Consider the following 22,913-nt stretch of genomic DNA (forward strand, 5'->3'; position numbering starts at 1 on the left):
GCATCATCATCATCATCTCTTCTCCATCTCCTCCTCTCCTCCTCCTCCATTTTTTACTTCTATTCCTCCTCCTTCTCTTCCCTACTTCTCCATCTTTTCCTCCTCATATTCCTCCTTCTCCTCCACCTCGTTCTTTTCCTCCTTCTCCTCCTCAGCCTCCTTTTCCTGCTCTTCCATCTCCTTTTACTTCTTCTCCCTCTCCTCCTCCTCCTCATCTCTCCTCTTCTTCCTCCTCTTCATCTCTCCTACATCTCCTCCTCCTTCATCTCCTCTTGCTTTTATTCCTCCTCCTCTTTTTCCTCCTCCTTCTCCCCTCCTTCTCCTCTCCCCTACCACCTCCTCCTCCAAATTCTCTTCTTTTTTCTCCTCCTCCTTTTCTCATCCTTTTCCTCTTTCCCATCCTTTTTTCCCTCATTCTCCTCCTCTTTCTCTTCCCTCTCCCCCTCATCATCTCTCATCTTCCTCCTCATCATCAACATCATCTCTCCACCTACTCCTACTCCTCCTCCTTGTCTTTCTTTTTCATCTCCTTTCCTCCTCTTCTGCCTCCTCTTCCTCCTTTATTTTCTTTTCCTCCTTCTTCTCCTCCATCTCCTCCTCCACCTCTGTCTCTTTCTCCTCCTCTTCATCATCATCCTCCCCTCCTCCTCCATAGTCTCCAGGCTCTGGAACCTCCAATGCGGACTCCTTTGGCTCCCTGTCTCTGTTCCTCCCTGTGGCTAGCCCATCATCTCTGTAGATCCCGTTGCACCTCCCCAGCTGCTGGTGTTCATCTGTGGCCTCCAGTAACCCTCCATGATCGGAGTTCCAATAGGTGATTGTGGAGTTCTTCAGACGGTTCTAATCAAGGGCTTGGAGGGCTTTAACTGTGGAGAAGGTGGAAGGTGTCAGAGAGAGCACTCACACGGGTCTCAGCTGGGGGCATGAGCTTCCCATTCTATGCACAAGCCACCTTGTACTGGACCGTCACAGAAAGAGCCCCCTGCCCAGAGACTACAGGGATATGTCTGATCACGGTTCTGAGACTGTCATGCCCAGGTCTTCTTAGCACTGCGTCACCTCGAAAATCAGGAGAGACTTGCAAAGAAATATCCAGGACGTCGTCAGCAGGCATGGTTTTGATGTGCAGTGCCGGTGCGGTCAAGTGCCCTAATAAAAGGGTAAGAGGGTGGCCAGGGCGGGGAAAAGCCATGACAGATTCCAGCCCACATGAAGGACCCACAACCAATAGCAGCAAAGTTTATGATGGCCATTATCAGAAGAGCACGGGACACCTGCAAACCCAGCAGTATCTCCCTGCACCGTGGAGACCAGCGGTCCTTCCTACCTCTGAAGGCACAGAGGCCAATTCACGAGGGACGTGAGCTGCTGTCCTCCTTGGGAACATGTGCCTTTCACGTAGTTCAGATGTCAGGATATTCGTGCAAGGACATGTCACCTGACCTATGAGGGCTTCCATGTCTCCAGGAAACCCTCGCAGATGAAAGAGTCTGCAAGTTCTTTCTTCTCTCTAGCTTGTCCCCAAGCCCCGAAAGCAGAGCCCTTTTCCTCCACAATGCTGAAAGCTAACGTTTTCTCTCATCTTCCTGTAACCACTAAGGGTGACGCTGAATGACAGCTTCTCACAAAACTGACTGCTAACGAAATGATTGGTTTTGTGCAAAATTAGACTATCACTGGGAAGAAATGAACAAACAAGTGACACGAGTTGGGTGTACTCTCACCATTTCTTGATCTTGACTTACCTACAAACCACTCCATCCCCTCTACGTTGTCTCTGTATAAACCATGGCATCTTCTCCTGAGGAAGGCTTTCAAGGTCACCAGAGGAGTGTGGACGTGCAGCTGGGACACAAAGAGGAGAAAGGGCCTGTCCTTGTTTGTGAAATTAGAAAACCACTGAAATTATGGACGGGAGATGATGGTGTCCACAGTGGACCTTGAATGTGCTACATCCGTGACCTGGGTTCACCTGCTGGGATTTTACTGTGAGGGGTCCCTCAAAAACTCATGAGTGAGACCATGCAAGAGAGTTCACAGGTAAAATGATTAGATCATGAGAGGTGTGACCTAGAAGTGGATTAATCCACTTGGATGAACTCACTGGGTGGTGACTGTAGCACGTGGGATGTGGCTGGAGAAGGGGATCCCTGGACTGTGCCTTTGGGGTCTCTATCCTGTCCCTGGTGAGCAGAGCTTTCTCTGCTTCCTTGTGCCCTGTCTTGAGCTGCTCTCCTCCTCCAGGGCCTTCTGCCATTTTGTTCTGCTCCCCTTGGGCCAGAACCATGGAGTCAGTTGGCCAACCATGGACTGAACCTTGGAAACCATGAGCCCCAAATAAACTCTTCCTTCTCCAAATGTTCTCTTGGGACCTTTGGTCACAGTGGCAATTTTGTCTGAGTAAAACAATATCCATGGTCAGTATACTACAGGAAGATATTTTGAGAGGGAGTGACGGGACACCCCACCCACCCACCCTGTGTTACAGAACATTGCCATCATTATTATTTTATTATTAGGTGCTGCTAATTTCTGACTTTCCCTAATTTATAAATTAAATATCTTCATAGGTATGTACGCATAGGAAAATAGTTATATATTATACTATATGTATGAATATTTATTTATTACTTATATATGAATGGTTGGGTACTTTCTGAGGTTTCAGGCATTTCCTGGGCCTTGGAAAGAGTCCCTGATGCATGACCACTACTTGGATACTTTCCAGTGCAACCCGGTAACTCAACGCAGACATCCAAGTGTGGAAACCAATTCATACAAAGAGGTTGGACCTTTCCTTTTTCTTTTCTTTTCTTTTTTTTTTTTAGCACCAGAGATGGAACCCAGGGGTGCTTCCCCACTAAGTCCCTTCCCCAGTCCCTTTGATATTTTATACAGACAGAGTCTCACTGAGTCTCTTATGGCCTCTCTCAGTTGCTGAGGCTAGCCTCCTACTTGCCATCCTCCTGCCTCAGCCTCCCCAGCTGCTAGGATGACAGACATGGGCAAAGTGACTCCATAAAGAAATCCTTCAGCATATACACTGTGGATTACTATGTAGCCATGAAGAAGAATAGCTTCCTTTCATTTGTGAATGAAGTGTGAGTTTGGACCTTTTCAATGCTCTTGCTGCTATGGGACCCCAGGGTAGCTCATGGCTCAGAAACTGCCCCCCACCCGGGATCGTGAGGGTCTCCACCTTTGAATGTAGGCCATGGCTTCCTGCAGCATCCGTCTGGTGGTGCTCCCCACATCCATGGGGTGCTCGGTGACCTGGTGGTTCCGCATTAGCACACAGTTTTCCAGAGTCGCAGGAACCCACAGCTGGAGAACCACGTGGTGAAGACGAGGCTGGCTGTGTGCCCGACTGCAGTCTAGGGATCCGAGAGGAGGCCACTGAGTTTGGCAGCCATGGGTGTCAGGACGCCCAGAGCCAGGATTCGGGTGTAGCGGCTGAACCGGGCAGCCACTGTGACCCCCAGCTCTGGGGGCCTGTAAGGGTCGCAGTTGTTGATCAGGGTGAAGAGCAGTCCATAGAAGTAGTGGGAGCTATGGTTCAGCGGGTGGTGGCAGTGGTCACCACGGGACGCGCAGCTCATGCCCTGGTGCCACTTTCCTGCGAGTGGAAGTGGGTGGTCAGCCACACAAAGGGCGCACGCTTTTGCCTGGGACAAAGAACCCCGAGGCCATTTGGATGCAGTCAGGGGAAAGAAACCTTCAAAAGAGCAGATCCTGAATCAGCAGAGGCTATGAGTGACCTCAACCAAGACTTGCTTTTGGTTTTGGGTACCAGGGATTGAACTCAGGGCCACTCGACTCCCGAGCCCCATCCCCAACCCTTTTTTGTTTATTTAGAGACAGAGTCTCGCTGAGTCACTTGGGGCCTCGCTAAACTGCTGAGGTGGGCCTCTAACTTGCGGTCCTCCTGCCTCAGCCTCCCAAGCTACTGGAATTACAGGTGGTGGAGCCAGGCTCTGAAGAGCTTTCTGATTCCTTGGGGCTGAAGAAGATAGACAGGTTCATAGAAGGAGAGAAGACAAAATATAAATCAAGAACCTTAAACCTCTGCAATGAGGAGAACTTCTGAACTGAAAACCATCTGAGAGGGCCGGAGTGGAGCCAGATACCAACTCAGGAGGCGGAGAAGGATGAAAGTTTTGGTTTTTTTTTCCTCCAGAGGAAATTTGTCCCTTGACATTTGGATGGGAGGGGAATCAGGTGTTCAAATACTTACGAGGCTGGTGGCATAGCCTTGTTCCTTTGGAATTTTTGCAAAAGTGGTTTCATTGGCAGGAAGCCCGCCTGAGCCTGCATTCCAGTAGAGGACCAGGTACTCATTGTTGTCCATTCCTGCGGATCCCACAGCAGAGCAAGGTTAATGTTCCCTTTGCTAGGAACAGGTCTTAGCAAAGGGATTCTGAGCACCAGGGGGCAAGAATCTGGCTGTCAGCACTTGGGGAAGGTGGAGAAGTGGTGCTCTAGGTAGGGAATGGGTGCACATCAGAGAGGTTGTTGAATGTGCTATTGTGCACAGCATGACCCCACCACTGAGCATCATCTGCCCCAATGTCAGCTGCATAAGTTGGACACACCTTGCCTATCATGAGAACCAACCCAGTCTATCTATCTATCTATCTATCAATCATTACCTATCATCCAGGTACCATTACGTTGCATCTATCCCCTTTCTATCCACACATCATTTATCTGTCACCTGTATATGCATTATGCATCTGTCACCTCTATATACCTCTATCACCCATCATTAGCTATCACCTGTTCCTCTATTATCTATTGACAGGATTGCTATCAATTGAGCATCATTAATCCATCTTCCTTCATTGATGGTATCACCACCATCATCTATGGAGCATTGTATCTCACCTGTCAATCACTGTATTTCTGCTTCTCATCCACCAATAATGGTGGTCATCCCGTCCCAGAAGCCTCCCTCTGCACAGCCTACCAAGGGCACCTACCTGGCAATTTTATGAGACAAGAGCTGGTATGTAGAAAATATCAGAAGGAAAAAAACCTTTCTCCTGTACCAGACGTGCACAGACATTTGTGTTGGGTGTTTTTTCCCTGAGCAATTTTTTTCTCTGAGTATCAGCACGATTCCCACAGAACCTGAAGTTTGCTGTGTGTCCCAGATCATCTAGGGACAATCTAGACCTCAGGAAGAGGTGTGTGGTTATCTGTGACTCCCATTTGATTAACCCAGGGGTACCTAACCCTTGAGCCCCCTCTGTAGCCCTATTTTGCATTTTACTTAGAGACAGGGTCTCACTGAGTTGCTTAGGGCCTCCTTTTGACTGAAGCTGGCTTTGAACTTATGATGCTCCTGCCTCAGCCTCCCAACCGCTGGGATGACAGGTGTGCGCCACCATGCCCGGTATTGTGCATAGGTTTTAACACCCACAGGGGCTGAGGGTCGTGAGGGTTGAGGGCATACGAGGTCCTGTTCTGAGCACACACTGCAGGAAGGTAACAGGAGGGCACATTAGCTTTCAATTTCCCAGTATCTGCGGGATCACTACCCAGCTAGAGTGGTGATGGGGTCCAGGCTGCAGCCGGGAGCTGCTGTCCAGTGTCCCCGCGACACCCACCTGATCGGAGTGGCTCTGCTAGGGGTAAAGAGCGCGGGGCCGCCAGGTGCTGGGTGAGTCTCATGCCCTCCTCCACCAGCCGGTTGATATTGGGGGTCCTGAGAAAATCAGATGAATGTCACTTGGGAAAGGGTTGGAAATGCTCTCGGCCTCAGACGAGGCCTCCATGGAACTTCCCAAGGCTGTGTGGCACCTGTCTTAGTGCACCCAGTTCTCTGAGTTTGAAAAGGACAGATGAGGCTCACCCGGGGTGGTTCCTCCTACAGCCCTCCCCCCACCTCCGCTGTTGTCAAAGCTACAAAAGGCACCCCAGATTTTGAATTTTGGCTTTGGCCTGGGGGGCTGGCACAGAGACACCTTGCCCATTTCAATTTCTGGAGGTCATGAATGACAGATGTTGCACAGTGATTATAAACACGGGCTGCGAGAGACACTTTTGTCCAGCTGGGGAATGACGTGGGTTCTGAGCCCAGGCAGTCTGGGCTCAGCCAGGACCTTAGGTGGGTTCGGGGTACAAAATGCACATCTGCGTGGTGACATTCTCCTCTTAGGGTGAGTTATGGGGAACCCCCTGTCACAATAACGCTGTGGGTACATCGCAGGGCTTCTTAGAGGAAGATGGACCCCAACAAAATTACATTTGAAGGAAGAGATGACCGATGTCACACACAAAGGCAAAGTTTTTGGCTTTTTCTTATTTTTTTTTTGGGGGGGGGCATGCAACCCAGGGAGCTTGTATGCTTTAAATATTCCATCAGCATCCACGAAGGGTGCACCCTGACTTTCCTACCATGTTTCTCAGGTGCAAAATTCAAAGAGAAGATAAAACACTTCACCTAAGAGCTTTTGCAGTCAGACGTGCAAAAATAGATTGAGAATCACACTGTAGATACGAATTCCAAAGGCAGTGACCCAGCCCCTAGAGCTCAAGGAATTCCCCATGGACTGTCAGATGACAGGTGCTAGTCTCTTCCCTTCTCCCTTGGAGGAGGCTGCATCTGGTGGGAGCTAAGCTATAAAAGCTCAGACCTTGTTCTTCATGCGCCTAAAGCTGACCACTCAGTGACCTCCCATAAGAAAAGTTTTGCTCCCCTGAGGACAACTGAGATGTGGTGCTATTGGTGAGCAGCAGGTGAACACCAGAAATGTTGGTCAACATCCTAAAATGCACAGGATGGGCCCATCACACAGAGTGATCTGGGCCAGTGTACCAGTAGGACCAAGGCTAAAGAACCTTGTCAGTCCTTCCATCCATCCATCTATTCACCCACCCACCCATTCATCCACCATTCCACCATCCATCCATACATCCATCCATTCATCCATTCATCCATTTGCCCATCCACACACCCATCTGCCTGTCCATCCACACACCCACCCATCAATCCACCCACCCATCCATCCACCCACCCATCCATCCACCCATCCACCCATCTACCAATTTGCCTATCCAACCACCCATCTTCCCACCCATCCACCCACTCATCCATCCATCCACCCACCAAGCCACCCATCCATCCATCCATCCACTCATCCAACTATCTATCCATCCATCCTCCCACCCACCTATCCACCCATCCACCCATCTATCCATCTATCCATCCTCCCACCCACCCACCTATCCACCCATCCACCCATCTATCTATCTATAATCCACCCACCCACCCACTATCCACCCATCCACCCATCTATCCATCCACCCACCCACCCACCATCAACCATCCACCAATCTATCCATCTATCCATCCACCCACCCACCCACCATCCACCCATCTATCCATCCATTTATCCACCCACCACCCATCCATCTATCCATCCACCGGATGGGCAGATAGATAAATGGATGATGCCTGGATGAAAACATGGACAGATGGGTGGGTGGAGGAATGGCTCGTTCATAAATGGATACCTAAGACTCAGGCTGATGGATTTGGGGTAAAATTCTAGTGATTTGCTAACCCTGAGAATAAAGGACTCAGAACTGAGTACAATTATACAAGCCTGTATGTAACCCTCTACCCAGTTTAGCCAAAATAAGAAAATACCCCACACTCTCTAAGATTCTCTGGCCTCCAAAGATCTCCATTCAGACCTTCTCCTGGCCACCATTTTGGCTCTGGCTCCCCCACACCCCACTAAGACATGCGTTTTGCCCTAGTCTCCAGTCCTATTGGGGATCAGGGTTTCTGTTAACACAGGATATGCGAGTATCTTTTGGACTCACTGCTTTCAAATCCTTTGGGTCTGAACCTAGCGGTGGCATTGCTGGGTTATATTGTGATTCAATCTTAAGCTTTTGAGGGCCCACTATATTGTTCTGCCCGGGACCACCTGGAGCCCCAGGAGCTGGAGAGGCAGGAGGAGCCTCCCTAGAGTCCATGGATGGAGCTCAGCCTGGGACTCTGGTCTCAGCCTCCGCCCTCCAGGGCTGGGGGAGGGGTGGTGGTGCCTGGATTACATTTAAGTCTCTGTGTTTTTGGTTATTTATTACAGCAGCCCCAGAAAAACCCTCCTCAAGTCGTTTGAGAGGGCTAAGACCCTATTTTTACTGTTGGAAAATAATCATTTTTGGCGCTGAGTTCTGCAGCACTAAGAAATTTCATTTGCACTGGTCGATTTTAAGTGAATTATTCCACGAAACTGCACACAAGGCAGCACCCCAACACCAAAACCGCACTCTACTTCAGTGTAAGGTTCTCATAGCAACCAACATCCCCGATGCCCAGAGCATTTGCAGGATGTTTGGCTTGGAGGCGTTCGGTGATTTCTGCTCACAGGTCTGCAGAAGCCAAAATACAAGGAGGAGAAGCAGGGTGGAGTCCCTGCAGAAGAAATAAATGTACAGGATTTGGCATGCAAAGTTTATACCATCCATATGTAGATGTCAGGGGTCTGGTGAGGGATTGAACCGAACTCCTATGATGCCAACTAAGCCCCAAGAAAATTATCCACTTGTGGGAAGCCTCTGGTTTTGCAGCAGCCCAAGAAAACCAGAGTGGAGTCTCTACTGCTAATGGCCAATCAAGACCAAAGCTGAGAGAGGCCCATTTTCCCCCCTGCACACAAACTGGAGATTTTCAGCAAGCAATCAGACACTGAGCCCTCCTAATAAGAAAGTTTCCTCCACTTTAACCCCATGCAAACAGCAGAGGTCCCCTCTTTATCCTCTGGGGACACATTCCAAAAATCTCAGAGGATGTTGAAAGTTCAGCTAGTACCTAACCCTATATAGACTATACTTTTCCAGTATATGTAGATGCCTGTCATAATGTATAATTTATAATCTAGGCAGGGCAATAGCAGGACCAGACTCACAGGGACACTAGGATTTTAAACCACAGATGGGGGATTCAAAGCAACACCAGAGACTCAGTGCAGCCGGCAGAGAAGAGAGTCCCTGAGCCTCTGAACAGGGGGCCAGGCGCCCCACCGCGCCAGTGACTACTAGGAGCTTCACTGACAGGTCCTGGGCTCCACCTGCCCCAGGACCCAGAGGGACTCAGCTATCCAGGACGCGCTGGGGGTGGGGCAACCCGGGAGAACAGGTGGGCGGAGTCACTGTGACGTCACAATGTGGAGGGAGGGTAGCCGAAGGAAAGGGGCGGGGGCTGCAATAGATCTTGTGCACCCTGGGGCTGGGGGACTGGAGGCCGTTCCCACTGCTGGAGGATCGGGCCGCGCGAGGGTGCAGTGGGCAGACTGGAAGACCCAGAGCAGGACTGGCGTGTTCTAGCGCTGGGGGGGGGGGGCAGCTGTGGTGGGGGCGGGGATGAGGGAAAGTCAAGGGTCCGCATCCTGCGGATTTTAGCGGGCGGTGGGAGAGGGTCATAAGGCCCTGCACAGGTCGGAGCAAGGGGCGTGTCCTAGAGGGGGATGTGCTGGGGGTGGAGCAAGGGGCGTGCCTCAGTTTGAGCGGGCAACAAACACATAGCTGAGGCTGGGAGGGGACGTGCCCAGGAGCCCACCAGGGCCTGTCTAGGGAGAGACTAGGCCTTAAGGTGGGGTGGCGCAGGGGTGTGCCCTAGGATGGGGAGACTGGACATGCTGGGGGCGGGCCTTAGTGTTGGGCACCGCGGAGCTGCCTCAGGGTGGACACTTGGTCCCAGGAGCAAAGTGGGGAGTGACTTAGGAGGGGAAGGGGCGGCGCAGGGGTCCAGTGGCGGCCGTAGTGTTGGAGGCACCTCAGTGCTCAGGGGAGGGGAGAGAGGCCCTGGAGTGGGACAGCAGTGGCTTAGACTGTTCCTGGGGACTCCCCAGCAGCATCCGGGAGGGGGCGAGAAGTGTGCGGGGCGGGACTCAAGCCGAGCCCCAAGTCGGGACCAGGTGGTATTCGGGGAGTGATAGTGCGAGACAGCCATCTGGGGAGGGGACTAGACAGGAGTCTCAGCCAGGGTCAAGACCGTGTTGGGGGAGGGACAGGATTTTGTCTTAGAGTGACAGGCCATGGCTGGGAGGTGGGGACCAGGACAGGACACAGAAGACTACGAATTTATTGGGGAGACACGGGCATCGGGCTGCGTATCTTAAAAAATGTGTATGTGGAAGGTGTCACAGCCGTGTTAGGATGGGGCAGGGGACATGCCTTATAGAGATTGTGGAACTTGGCCCTGGGGAGGGGTCCCGGCTCCGAATGGGAGGGGGCAGAGCGGGTCTTAGTGGGGGTACACTGCAGCGCATCTGTGCCGACCTGGTGTGGGGGACACAGGCCATGAAGGGGCAGGGAGCGGGTCTTGGAGGGGTTCCGAGCCCCAAGGGTCTCAGCACGACCCGGGAGCAGCCCCGCCTTAGTCTCAGGTGCAGTTTCCCCGGCTCAACCCGGGCCCCGCTTCCTGCTGGGCCTGCGCCCCCCTCCTGCTCCGCCCCCCACCTCCTTCTGCGCCCCACCCCAGCGCAGCTCTCTGGGCCGCGCAGAGAATGCACCTGGGGCTGGGTTTTGGTGATTCGCACCTCGGCTTCCTTCCCAGGGTCTCGCACTCTTTCCCTCCCCAGGCCTGAGTGGCTCAGTCCCGGGGTCCTGAGTACCTGGCGGTGGCCTAGGCACGTCCCCTGGGCCTGAGAGCGCACCTCTGCGTGGATCCCATGGCTGTGCCCCGGCACCCAGGAAGGACCTTGACCCCAGATCTGGGAGCAATCCTGCCTGGGCTGACGTCTCCGCCCACCGGGCTGCTGGGCACGCTCCTGGACCCCGGTGGCTCACTTTCTCCAATTAACCTCCCAACTCTGGGCCTGGGGAGTGGCGCCTGGAAACAGGTTCTCCAGGGTCCCCACCTCCTGGTGAAGCTGGGACTTCTGGAGCTGCTTATTCTGGATGGGGCACAAGCAGGATGACTCCCAAGGCAGCCAGGGCAGCTTAGGGAACACCCCCCCTTTTTTTTATTCCTTCCAAGGGTCTTGGGACAGCCCCACCCCCCTCATAGAATTGGTGGGAATTCAGCTCCACCAGGTTCTGCATTTGGAATCTCTAGGGTGCTGGACTCTGCTCCTTTGTGCACGCAGGGCCTGGGGTGAAGCCAGAATTAAACCAGTCAGTCTAGACAGGGAAAAGGGGCGAGGCTAATTTTGACAAGTCTGGCAAATTGGAGACTGTTCCCTGAGGGATTGAAATGTCAATTCCTTCAGTGCCCTTCCTCCACCCTTATCCGGAACCTGCCCTTGAGCCAATCTGCTAAAATAGCTTGTCCCAGGAATTGCCCCTCCCTACTGGGAGCTACAAGGTTTTTGATTAATGTGTTCTTGGCTGCTCCATCCTGTCCTTCCCTCTTCAGCTCATCTCCTTCCCAGCTTTTGACCAGCTCAGGAGCATCCCTGGCCCTACCAAGCTGTTAATGCTTAAGTGAAGTTAGTGCAGCTGCCAGTCTTCAAGACTGGGGTGAAGGGCTTCCTGGCCTAGGCAGCTCTCAATCACCTGTTCAGTACAGGGCAGACATGTTGGGTTCTGCTGAAGCTACTTCCCAGTTCTTTTTTTATATATTATTATTAAATTTATCTTTTTTTTTTCCTGGGGTTTTTCACAATTAGGAGTTGGTGAAGGGGTTCCTATCATCCGCTGTCTGACAGGGTCACAGTGTGGAGGATGCTGTGGCAGGGCCACACCATCTGGAAACCGAAACCATGGGGAATGTTAAGTGTTTGGTTTATGATCCTCCTGATATGGAGAACAGGGCATCCATCAATTAATAATAAAAGTACGTGTTCCCTGAGAATGCAGGAAAATTCCCAGAATGAGACCAAGAATACAATTGAGACAGGCCCCAAGGTGTGTTTCAATCACTCTCAGGATACAAACAATAGTGTTATTCCTTAAGAAACTCACAGGGGAAAGATGACCAATCAAAGTTCCCGAGAAAAGCCTAATCCACAAGAAATGTTTATCCCAGGGTTAACAATGTACACTAATGACCCCTCCCTTCCAAAGCCACAACCTCTACAATAGACTAGTTACAAAAAAAAAAAAAATCGCTGTGCCAACAAGGACCACCCTATATAACTGGCTTAATTAAAGGAAGATTATAGTATTCCCCTTGAGGACAAGAGGTTAATAAAAATACATTCCCCGCATTAACACCCCTCCTCTGCCTCACACAGGAATTCATGATGAAAGTGGAAAACACATAGTTAATATTAATGGCAAATGGGTTGAGGTGCAGAACCTGCCCTTTAGTTAGAAGATTATAAAGACATGAGATTTGGTGGGCTTTGACCAAGGATCAAGGAAACTTTAAGAAAACAGTTAAATAGGTCATATATATATAAAAAAAGGAAATTACTTTGGAAATTAAAAATAGAATAATGTAAAATTAATATAGATACATTTTAGAGTCACTTCGGAATAATAGGCTTTAACTATTTTAAGTGTGTTTCACTATTTGAAGTGTGTTTTACTGGGACTTTAGATTAAAAGTAAGAAAGCTTACTAATGATTATAGGTGTGCTTTAAAGTTAAAGGTTAATGAAGTAATTATACATATGATTTAAAGTTAAAAGTTAATAATAGACCAGGAGACATGTAGTCGAGTAGTATAGTGTTATGGGCCAGGTTATATGGGCAATGACCAAACATACTCCATTTTACCCTGAGACTTCATATCATGTAAGAAATGTTTCTCCCATGCTCAGGCTTGGGTCTGTTCCTTGCAGAGACAGTTATAGGTTCTTCAGGGAGCTGTCCCTGGCTGCCCAGGAAATATTCTAAACCATGTCCTCAATATATCTTAGATAATCAATATTTCAGAAAAGATTGCAACTCTTGAAAAAAGTATGGACATCAAATAAGTTTGGGGCTTTGAGACTATTAACTACCTGGGAAGATATCTACAAAAATGATATAAAAATAAAGGCCCTCCTAAGGGCAGCAGATTCCTTTTAAAGGCTGCTCAGAACTTGCAACCTGCACTCCATCTGCACCACATAAAAATAAATAGAAAATAAATAAAGGTATTGTGTCCAACTACACCTAAATAATTAAAAAAAATAAAAAAATAGCAACAGAGTAATACTGAGACAATCTCATTGAGTATGTTTGTTTCTCTGTGCACCATATTGCCCCTCCACATGTCTTGAAAACATTTCAATATCTTGCTGATCCTCACTACTCAACCTGGGCCCAGGGCTGTTTTGTGTTACGAATGAGGCCTTCTTGGTCCAGGTCCCAGAGATACCCTCAAGAATAAAAGCAAATCATTGGCCTCAGCCCACAGGTGAAGAGAGACTGTCCCAAGTCTCTATGGAGTTTCCTACAATGTGAGGATGAAGAGGAGCAAGGAAGAGGTACATGTGCTTGAAAAAGAGTCATGAAGTTTAAAAAAACCCAGAAAGTGACTTGTTCATTAAACACGGGTTAGCAAGGCAGTGAGATTTGAGGGTGGGGGTAATTAAACATATTTAAGCCATTGAAATGTTTATATCATTCTTCATTTGGGAGTAGAAACGTTTTCTTTAGAAGTAGATCTGAAGTGGAATTTGAGGACAAGTGGTCAAATGTTTAGTCACAGCATTCAGCAGAAATACTGGGGCAGGAAACACAGAAAATAAGAAGAGTTTGCAGCCCATTCACAAATGCACCCTGTGGCTGGGCAGAGAGATGCAGTGCTTTGACGGACAGCTGAACTCAGAGTCCAAGTTCACATTCAGGATGTGACTCCTATTTCCTACTTGGATTCTGAATTCTTTTCTTTCTGTTATTATTGTTTTCTACATTAAATTTGCTCTGAGTGATGATTGATTCAAGACTCCCATTATAATCTTAGCTGCTTTCTGCTTGCTCAATGACCTTCTATGAATCTTCATGATTTCATTTAAATACTTGGGAATTATTTCCCAAGTACTAGATACTGTTTTTATACAAAAATGTACAATGAACTTTTGAAAAGATTTTTTATGGATTCTAATTAGTTACACAGGAGAGCGGAATGCATTTGGTCACATGCTACATAGGGGGATTATACCTCCTCACTCTTCTGGTTTCACATGATGTAGAGTTACACTGGTCATGAAGTCATGTATGTACAAAAGGTTATGACATCTTATTTATTTTACTTTCAATCTACCCCCATAGCCCCTCTCCTTTTTTAACTTCCCTCTGTTTAATCCAAAGTTCCTCTATTCTTCCCAAGAACCTCACCCTTATTGTGAGTTAGATCTGCATATCTGGCCTCTGATTTCTTGGGACTGGCTTATTTCCCGTAGCATAATATTCTCCATTTCCATCTATTTGCTGGTAAATGCCATCATCTCGTTCTTCTTTTAGGCTGCATAGTATTCCATTCTGTATATATACCAAAATTTCTTTATCCATTCATCTGTTGAAGGGCACAGAGATCAGAGATCCTCCAACCTTTGTGACAAAAATGCCATTGAGTCTGAAAAACCAGCCTGTACCTCAGAGCAAAGCCTGTTCAAAAAAGGGGCATGACCCTTGTCCTTGAAAACACCCACAGAGCACTCCTAGGCATAAATGCACCCTGCTGAGTTGTTTGTCTGCAAATAACAGGAGATATCCGCTGTGCCAGGTGTCTCTGAGTTACTCTAGGTGGGGACCCATAGCAACCCCCTAGCAGCCACCAATCAGCATGAGACAGGGAAAATACCTGGGATGCCAGATGACCCTCCCTATAGTTTATGGTGGTTGATAACATGTTGGAAAACCATGTAGTTCAGCACCTACAACCCTCATGGCCTAAACCAACCAGTTCAAATGAATTCCCCTCTGTAATAATCAATCACCGCTACCCAACTTGTTCCCACCATTGAATGTGCTAATCATGTTTTAGGGTTGTTTTATGATTTTCCTGCGGTGTGTGATGATTTGCCAAGAGATTCTATGATGTATGTGAAGTCCCTGCCTTCCCCAAATAGTGTATAAAACTGCTGCAAACACTGGGCTAGGGCCCTCTCAGCATCACCAGTTGCTGGATGCACACGAAGGACCGAATTAGCTCCCAATAAACACCTCTTTGCTGCTTACATGGACCTTGGTCTCTGGTGGTCTTTTGAGGGTCCTGAATTCGAGCCTAACACGCCTAGGGAAGATTATTGTAATAAACTTCAATTGGGCGTGAATTTTGTTAAATCTTTGTCATTTCTATAATTGTTTTGTAAAAGTCAAATACATTTTTATAAATATATTTTTTAAATTTCCCAAAAAGTAAAAGAAAACAGTACACCCCAAATTGACATAAGGATTCAGTGTATTCTCCAAACTTGGAGAGAAATTGACAAGTTCCATAAAACCAACATCAATTTGTGAAGAAAACCAAAACTATGACCCACTCTTTCAAATGCATGACAAAACTCTGTGGTTCAGCACAGTGACATTAGTTGTTACTAAAAAACTACACTGAACAAACCACAAAGTTGTAGCCTGAGATTGGATTCTTATAAACACATGGGAGTATTTGAAGATGGAATCATACACACAACTGTGAACAATTCATTATAGTAAATGGACTACAAACTTCAAATAGGATAGAAGTGTTTCTAAAATGATTCTAGAAGATTCAAAAGTTGTCCTGCAGAATGAGGAAGCTGGAGCCCCAGCACCAGCCACACACTAAATATATAGTCATCCATGGTTAACAAATATATGAAAAAAAAAGTTCAATATCTCTAGCAATTGGAGAAATGCAAGTTAAAACTATTCCCTCTCACTCCAGTCAGGAGGGCAATTCTCAGGAATACAAGTATCATTAAATATTGGCGAGTAGGTGGGGAAAAGGTTCACTCACCCATTGTTGGTGGGACTGCAGATTGGTGCAATCACTCTGGAAAGGAGTGTGGAGATTCCTAAGAAAACTTGAAATGGAACCACCATTTGACCCAGCTATGCCACTTCTCGATTTATATCTAAAGGACTTAAAGATCAGCACACTACAGTGACTCAGCCACAAAAATGTTTATAGCAACTCAATTTATAATAGCTCAACTCTGCAATCAGCCCAGTTGCCCTTCAACAGATGAATGGACAAAGAAAATGTAACACACACACACACACACACACACACACACACACACACACACACACATACACACACACACACACACACGGAGGTTGAGGAGGGAAAAAAAGGCTATTGGATTAGATAAATGGAAATTATGGGAAGGGAGGGGGATGGTGTAGAAAAGAGAGTAAACTTAATGGGACACATTTTTTATGTTCATATATAACTACAGACCAGGGTAACTCCACATCATGCACAACTAAAAGACTGGGATCCTAATCAGAATAAGTTACACTCCATGTATGTATAAAGTGTCCAAATATACTCTAGTGTCATGGAACACACAGAAATGCAAATACTGAAATTACTCGAATTATCAGGGCGAAAAACAAGAGGGAATTTTGGTGAGCTTGAGAGAGGAAAGATGTCTTATAATTAGACTGAAGGTACTATCAGGAACCACTTTTAAGACTTTTTTATTTTTTATTTTATTTTCTTGGTATAGAGGATTGAACCTATGGGCACTTAACCACTGATACACATGCCCAGCTCTTCTTTATATTTTATTTAGAGACAGGGTCTCACTGAGTTGCTTCAGGTCTCACTAAGTTGCCAAGGCTGGTTTGAAACTCACAATCCTCCTGAGCCAGCCTTCTGAGCTGCTGGGATGATAGGCATGAACCCCTACACCAGCAACAACAGAAAATTTGATAAAGAGTACCTAATCAAGAATTTTCTCTTCAAACACCATAAAGAATGTGAAAACCGTCTCTAGATTGAAGCATTCCAAAATCTATGCATACATCAATATAACGTTATTTTACTAATGAATGTTTTCCAAAGGTTATTTATGTGCTCTGTGCAAATACCCTCATCTCTGAAATCTGGGGGATATTAGAGTAGGTCTCCACTTGCTGCTCAGGTGACACAATCTGAGGCTAACAGGGACCCTAAGAACTCTGCAGCTGTGTGTTCCTGCAAGAGCCTGGCAGGGGTCGCCCTTCCCACACACTTCACCCTTCTCCTGCAGGATTTTCAATTGGAGGAGGAATGATGGGGTCTGACTCTCATTTATGCTTTCACTGCAAGTGAGGATACAGAACAACTCCAAAGCTGAAACCAAGCCTCTTGTGGACAAGACAGCAGGAAGCTAGACTCAGCTCCCTGAAACCTGACCCCTGGCCTCATTTGAATGGCTTCTCCTCAATAAAAGGGTTCAGCCTGTGTGTGTGTGTGTGTGTGTGTGTGTGTGTGTGTGTGTATTTTCTGAACCTCCTACAGAATCAGATGGCTGTATCTCAGGGGAAGCATTTGTTTATCGCAGAAACAAAGCCATCCATGTTCCTGGGATGACCACCCAAATTTTTCTTCTTGTTCCTGACCAAATAAATTAAAAGAAATAAATAAATGTATACACAAGGATCATCAGCTACATCACATGATGTCACATGCAGTCGTGTACTCCTAGTTAAAAACATGTTGAAATGGATCCAAAATATCTTAAGAACCACGTGGTTACATAAAGTTAATCAATTATATACTGTATTTATTTTAGGTTATGCCCTTATATGCATAAATATCCAAGGACTTTAACTATATTTTCATTGATATCTCTTTTCTTTTTTTAAAAAAAAATATATATATTTTTTAAGTTGTTGATGGGCCTTTACTTTTTTTTATTTATTTGTATGCGGTGCCAAGAATCAAACCCAGTGCCTCATGCATGCCAGGCAAGCGTGCTACCACTGAGCCCCAACCCCAGCCCTCATTAATATTTTTTTTTATCAAGATACAAAGATGATTATTTTTCAGAAATTATTTTCAGAAATTATTTCAAAGTGTAACCAGGAAAAATTCTAAAAGGAATTTCAACAGAGGAGAAGCACACACTGGAGGTCCTAAAAAGAAAGAAATCATCTTTGGGTAAACCAAGATCTTTATATTCTAGATTTTTATGATAAAAATATTTTCCTAAATAGAAATATTTTTATATTATTAATTAGAGAATATAGAAATATGAAAAAAAGAGATTTATATGTACTGGACTGACTAAAAGTTTTAACTGATTAATTCAAGGATATTTCAGGCTATTTCCCTGATTTTACTCTCTATGCTGACACTGAGCTAATATTTTTGTTCATATTTTGACATGATAAAGATCTATTAAAATGTTAAGTTTAATTCCTTTAAGCAAGGTCTTTATTGCCTAATGATTCTTATTGTTTAAGGCAAGGATTAATTTGGGTGAATAAATTCACATCATTGATTAAACACTAAATACATTAAACTGCTGACATAGATTCTAATTTTTACAATTCTCCTTGGAGACTAAATTTGATTGATTCAAAGACTGTCCATTCTTGAATATTTTGTTTGTTGAATCATTTTGAGATCTGGGAATTTTATTAGGACTGAGGTTCTCCAAATTAAAGTTGTATGTTAGTTTTGAGCAATAAAAGTTGCAAACCTTGTTGAAAATTCGCAGACATGATAGAAGTTCTCTGATTGGACTATTATCCACAAAATTTGGTAGGATTTATATAATGCTTAATGACATTTTTTAAAAGACCATCGAGAGACACCTATTTAAAGGATAATATTCTGAGACATAAAGATATGTTGAAACCTTCTCTCAGAAAGAGATTGAGGATTCCTTTTAAATTGTTAAGATGGATCAACTAGTATATATATATTGGGAAATTACAATAATCAATACAAGGTAAATCTTATCATTAAAATACTTGTACTACTAACTATAACTTAAATTGATGATACTATGGCTTATGCCAAGTCTTTACTCAATTTTATTAAATAAAGAAAAGGGGGAACACAGGACCCTAGAGGCACACACTAGTTCTTACAAAATATTTAATTTTTTTCTTAATTGTAATATTGAGAATCTCAGGGAATATAGCTCAGTTGTTAGGGTGCTTTGCTCACATGTACAAGGCCCTGGGTTCAATCTCAGCACCACCAAAAAAAAAAATTGAGACTGCTGTTGAATTTACTGAATCATGTTCATTGCTGCTGAACATGATTAAGTAAATTAAATCAGGTTTAAAAGATAGAATTTAAACCGTCATCATGAAAATGACTGAAAAACCTGACACAGGAAGGTAAATCTTCCAACTGCAGAGTTTCCAACCATGCAGCTTCATGAACTTGTCAAGTAAGTAAAAATTATGAAGAAACTTCTATGGACCCATTCTCAGATCTATTTTTTCAATTTGTTTTTTACTTGTAGATGGAAACAATCCTTTTATTTTGTTTATGTTCTCATGTGGTGCTGAGGATCAAACCCAGGGCCTCGCATGTACTAGGCGAGCGCTCCACCACCAAGCCACCACCCAAGCCCTCAGATCCATTTTTAATGTACATTGTAGTGTGGACTGGAAAGCCCACCCATGAAACTAGATTAATCCTACTGACTGTAGTAGTCAGCTATATGTTGATCCTATGGCAAACAGGATGTCTGGGATTCTATTTGAGGAATAGACACCATACAAGAAACCTAAACCAGACAATCATGCTGCCCTTAGAAATTAAGACTACTTATGTGGACAGTTGTCCAAATAGAAAGATTGTTGAAATAGAATTTTTCTCTACAGGCCAGTTATGTACACATGGTATCCACCAATATAGGGTTGCCCTGATCATTCTACAATAGAAATTGGCACCTTTCCTAAGTATTGTTCCTGAGTATTATGCAAATGTCTAGTCAGTACAACACAAAAGTTCTAGAAATAGTGCATGCATTTAGGCTGGTCTCCTAGAATGGACAAGAACAATTACAGGAGGATGCCTGTCACCTGGAGGTTTTATTGATAATACCCTAACCCTCATGAGATGGCACCCAAAAGGATGTTAGGATGTTTGTCTTCTGCCGTCAGAATATCTACATCACTAACAGACCTAACAGATTCCTTAAATGTGAGAATTAAGAGAAAGGATGATGACTATCCTGTAGCCTGCATGAATACAACTCATCGTAGTAATTGCCAGCTGATATTTCAGAGCTACACTCTGCTGAAGTTAAGGTTCAGGTCTGAAACAGGTGAATGCCAATTAACCAGACTTAGGCCAGCTCCTGGTCTCAGGATCTTTGACGTGACTAATTTAAATATTATTCCTTGCTTCTATGATACAGTCTTTATGGCTCTGTTTCAAAGTTACAACATAGGGATTCTCCTAACGTTGGACTTCAATTACTTCCAAGAGCTTTCTTAGTCAGATAAATGCTAATGGAAAAATTAGAACTGAGTTAAAATGCTCTAAAAGGCCACTGTGATAAATATTGTGACTGAGCCCTCGGCTCTGTGGTTTGTGGAGAAGCTGAAGCGCCATGCCAAATGAAAATGTCTATGTTACCATTGCCAAGTGCAAGGCTTCCCAATAATATCGAGAAAAGATGAAGAATCTTCTGATAAGTGTTTGGTAGAATAATAATAATAATAATAATAATAATAATAATAATAATAATAATAATAATAACAAGAACAACAACAACCTGGATCTTTCAAGGTGGTGATTTCTCAGAGATAGTATGTTTTCTACTAATGCCTTTTGTGTTTCAATAGTAGATCATGATGATCTCAGACAAAGAATCCAGTGACTGAAAGATACAATTTCCCAATCGCCTTTAAATATTAAGGAATAGAAAATATGGGCGGAGCCACTCTGAATGACCCCCTGCCTTCCAGTCCTGAAGCAGGAGGATCTGACCAATCACTACATCAACTCTCTCTGACTCTCTCTCAGCCCCCGTTCACTTTGAAAACATCCAAAACAGGGGTCTGGCAGGACCCTTCTAATTACTTTTCTGGCCAGAGGTGGGCAGGAGAGTTTCAAATTTCAATTCCCCCCTCGCGGAGAGCACTTGGTAAACTGTTGGCCTGGCCCTTCTGCCGGAGGAAGAGCCCACCTCAAACTGCAAGCCCTTTGTGGCTATCGTGACCAAGGGAAACCTGGTCTCTCGCAGGGCTTCCCCATACCTCTGTGGGTCTCCCCTTCCTGATCAGAGTCTTGATGGAAGCCAGAGCCCCAACCTGCATTCACACAGGCAGCGAGGAGGGAGATCTGGGGCAAAGTTGGGACTAGTTGGCTCATTATATTTCCTGATCTGGGTCTCAGGTGCGTAGAATTGGACGTTGTTTTTATTTTATTTTTTTTCTGATGACCTCTACCTTTGGATAAGATTGCCCATATAATGTCACTGTTGATGTCGTTAGATTTATATCTGTCCTTTTACATTCTATTATGTTTTTTTTTGAGGGGGTGGGGACTGGGGATTGAACGCAGGGGCACTCAATCACTGAGCCCCATCCCCAGCCCTATTTTGTATTTTATTTAGAGAAAGGGTCTCACCAAATTGCTTAGGACCTCACCATGGCTGAGGCTGGCTTTGAACTCATGGTCCTCCTACCTCAGCCTCACAATTTGCTGTGACTTGAAGTGTGTGCCACCATGCCCGGCCCTCTGAACTACATGCCCTGAACTACATCTCTATTGCAAGCTTTATTTAGAGACAGAGTGAAGCTAAATCGTGGAGGCTGCTCTAGCAGGTTACTGATTTAGTTTTTTGTTGTTGTTTGTTTTGTTTTGCTGCTTGTTATTTTTTTTTTTGAAGGTTTCTGGTTTTTTTTTTTTTTTTAGCGAGAGAATGAACTCATTATAGAGCTGGGACCTCCTGAGAAACTGAGGCAGTAAAAAGACCTTCTCCAACCCTTGATTTTTGCAATCACATCAGAAAGTTTTCAGACATGTCACCCTGTAACAGGCATGAACTTCTTGAAGGGGAAGGGGACATTCTCAAGGGCGACAGTGGGTCCTCTCAGAAAGCAGAGGGACTCTGTGCCTCTTCTGCACCCTAGTTTTATTGGAGTCCCTGGGAAGTTTCCAGAGACTCCTGCCCAGGTGCACTTTTTGACTTTTGACAGCAGGGTGACATCATACTTTCAAGTCTCGATGGTCATGGCAACTCTATGTCACCTTGGCCCACGCTGAGCCATTCTAATTATATTCTTATCCAAAGAATTATCCTTTCTTCCAAAATTTGGTCTGTGGAAAGAGTCACAAAGTCTGTCCCCACATAGTCACTTGGGTTCCTCTTAGGGAGTTTCCTGCCTGCATTTCTCATGCAGATCACAGGTAGTTTGCTGAATGGGACATCTCATGTCCACTTAGGCCAGGCAGAGCTGCAGGTAAATTGATTTTTGGAAATCATGCATGTGCAGGTCAGCACAGTGGGCCCATTTTACAGGATTATTCTCTTAATCATCTGTTCCCACCATTCTTGCGTGTGTCCCCTAGAAGACTAAGAGACACAGGTATAGAAAAAGCATAGCTTTTACTGACAGTGTTACAGGATGGAACATCTGGGCGAGCAGGCAAGATGCAGTCAGCATTCTATCCTCTGGTTCACAAGGGTCCCCGCTTCCCACCCCAGTTTCTCTTTGCCAAAGTACTATGGGGTGCACCAACTTCTAGATCTTCACCTGCATTTCCCTGTGTCCCACTGGGCTGCTTAAAGAAGCATGCTGCGGGGAAGAGTAGCACATTCCTGAAATCCCAGTGGTTTGGGAGGTTAATGCAGAAAAACTGCAAGTTGGAAGCAGCCTCTGCAGCTTAGTGAGGCACTAAGCCTCTTAGCCAGACCCTGTGTAAAAGTAAAAAAAAGAGCTGGAAGTTTGGCTCAGTGGCTTGGCAGGTCTCAGTCAAATCCCTGGTATCAAAACCCCCACATATTTTCATATAAAGCTATACACCCTTAGTTGTCCCCAACTCCCTTTGTCCTTTTGTGCCAGGAAAGTCTTCTTGAATTGAGTGCATTTTGGACCTAGACACTTTTGACTTTACCTAAATCAACACT

The 22,913-nt window shown here is 45.7% G+C and overlaps 2 pseudogenes; one reads left to right on the plus strand and one right to left on the minus strand.

The window, feature by feature from the left end:
- The window catches only part of LOC144371212 (arylsulfatase D-like), a 6,402-nt pseudogene extending 5,663 nt beyond the window's left edge, over positions 1-739 (plus strand).
- LOC144371213 (arylsulfatase D-like) lies at positions 739-4,348 on the minus strand (annotated as a pseudogene).
- Between the last annotated feature and the right edge of the window lie 18,565 nt (positions 4,349-22,913).

Source organism: Ictidomys tridecemlineatus, chromosome 16, assembly GCF_052094955.1.
Source record: "Ictidomys tridecemlineatus isolate mIctTri1 chromosome 16, mIctTri1.hap1, whole genome shotgun sequence".
Classification (NCBI taxonomy): domain Eukaryota; kingdom Metazoa; phylum Chordata; class Mammalia; order Rodentia; family Sciuridae; genus Ictidomys; species Ictidomys tridecemlineatus.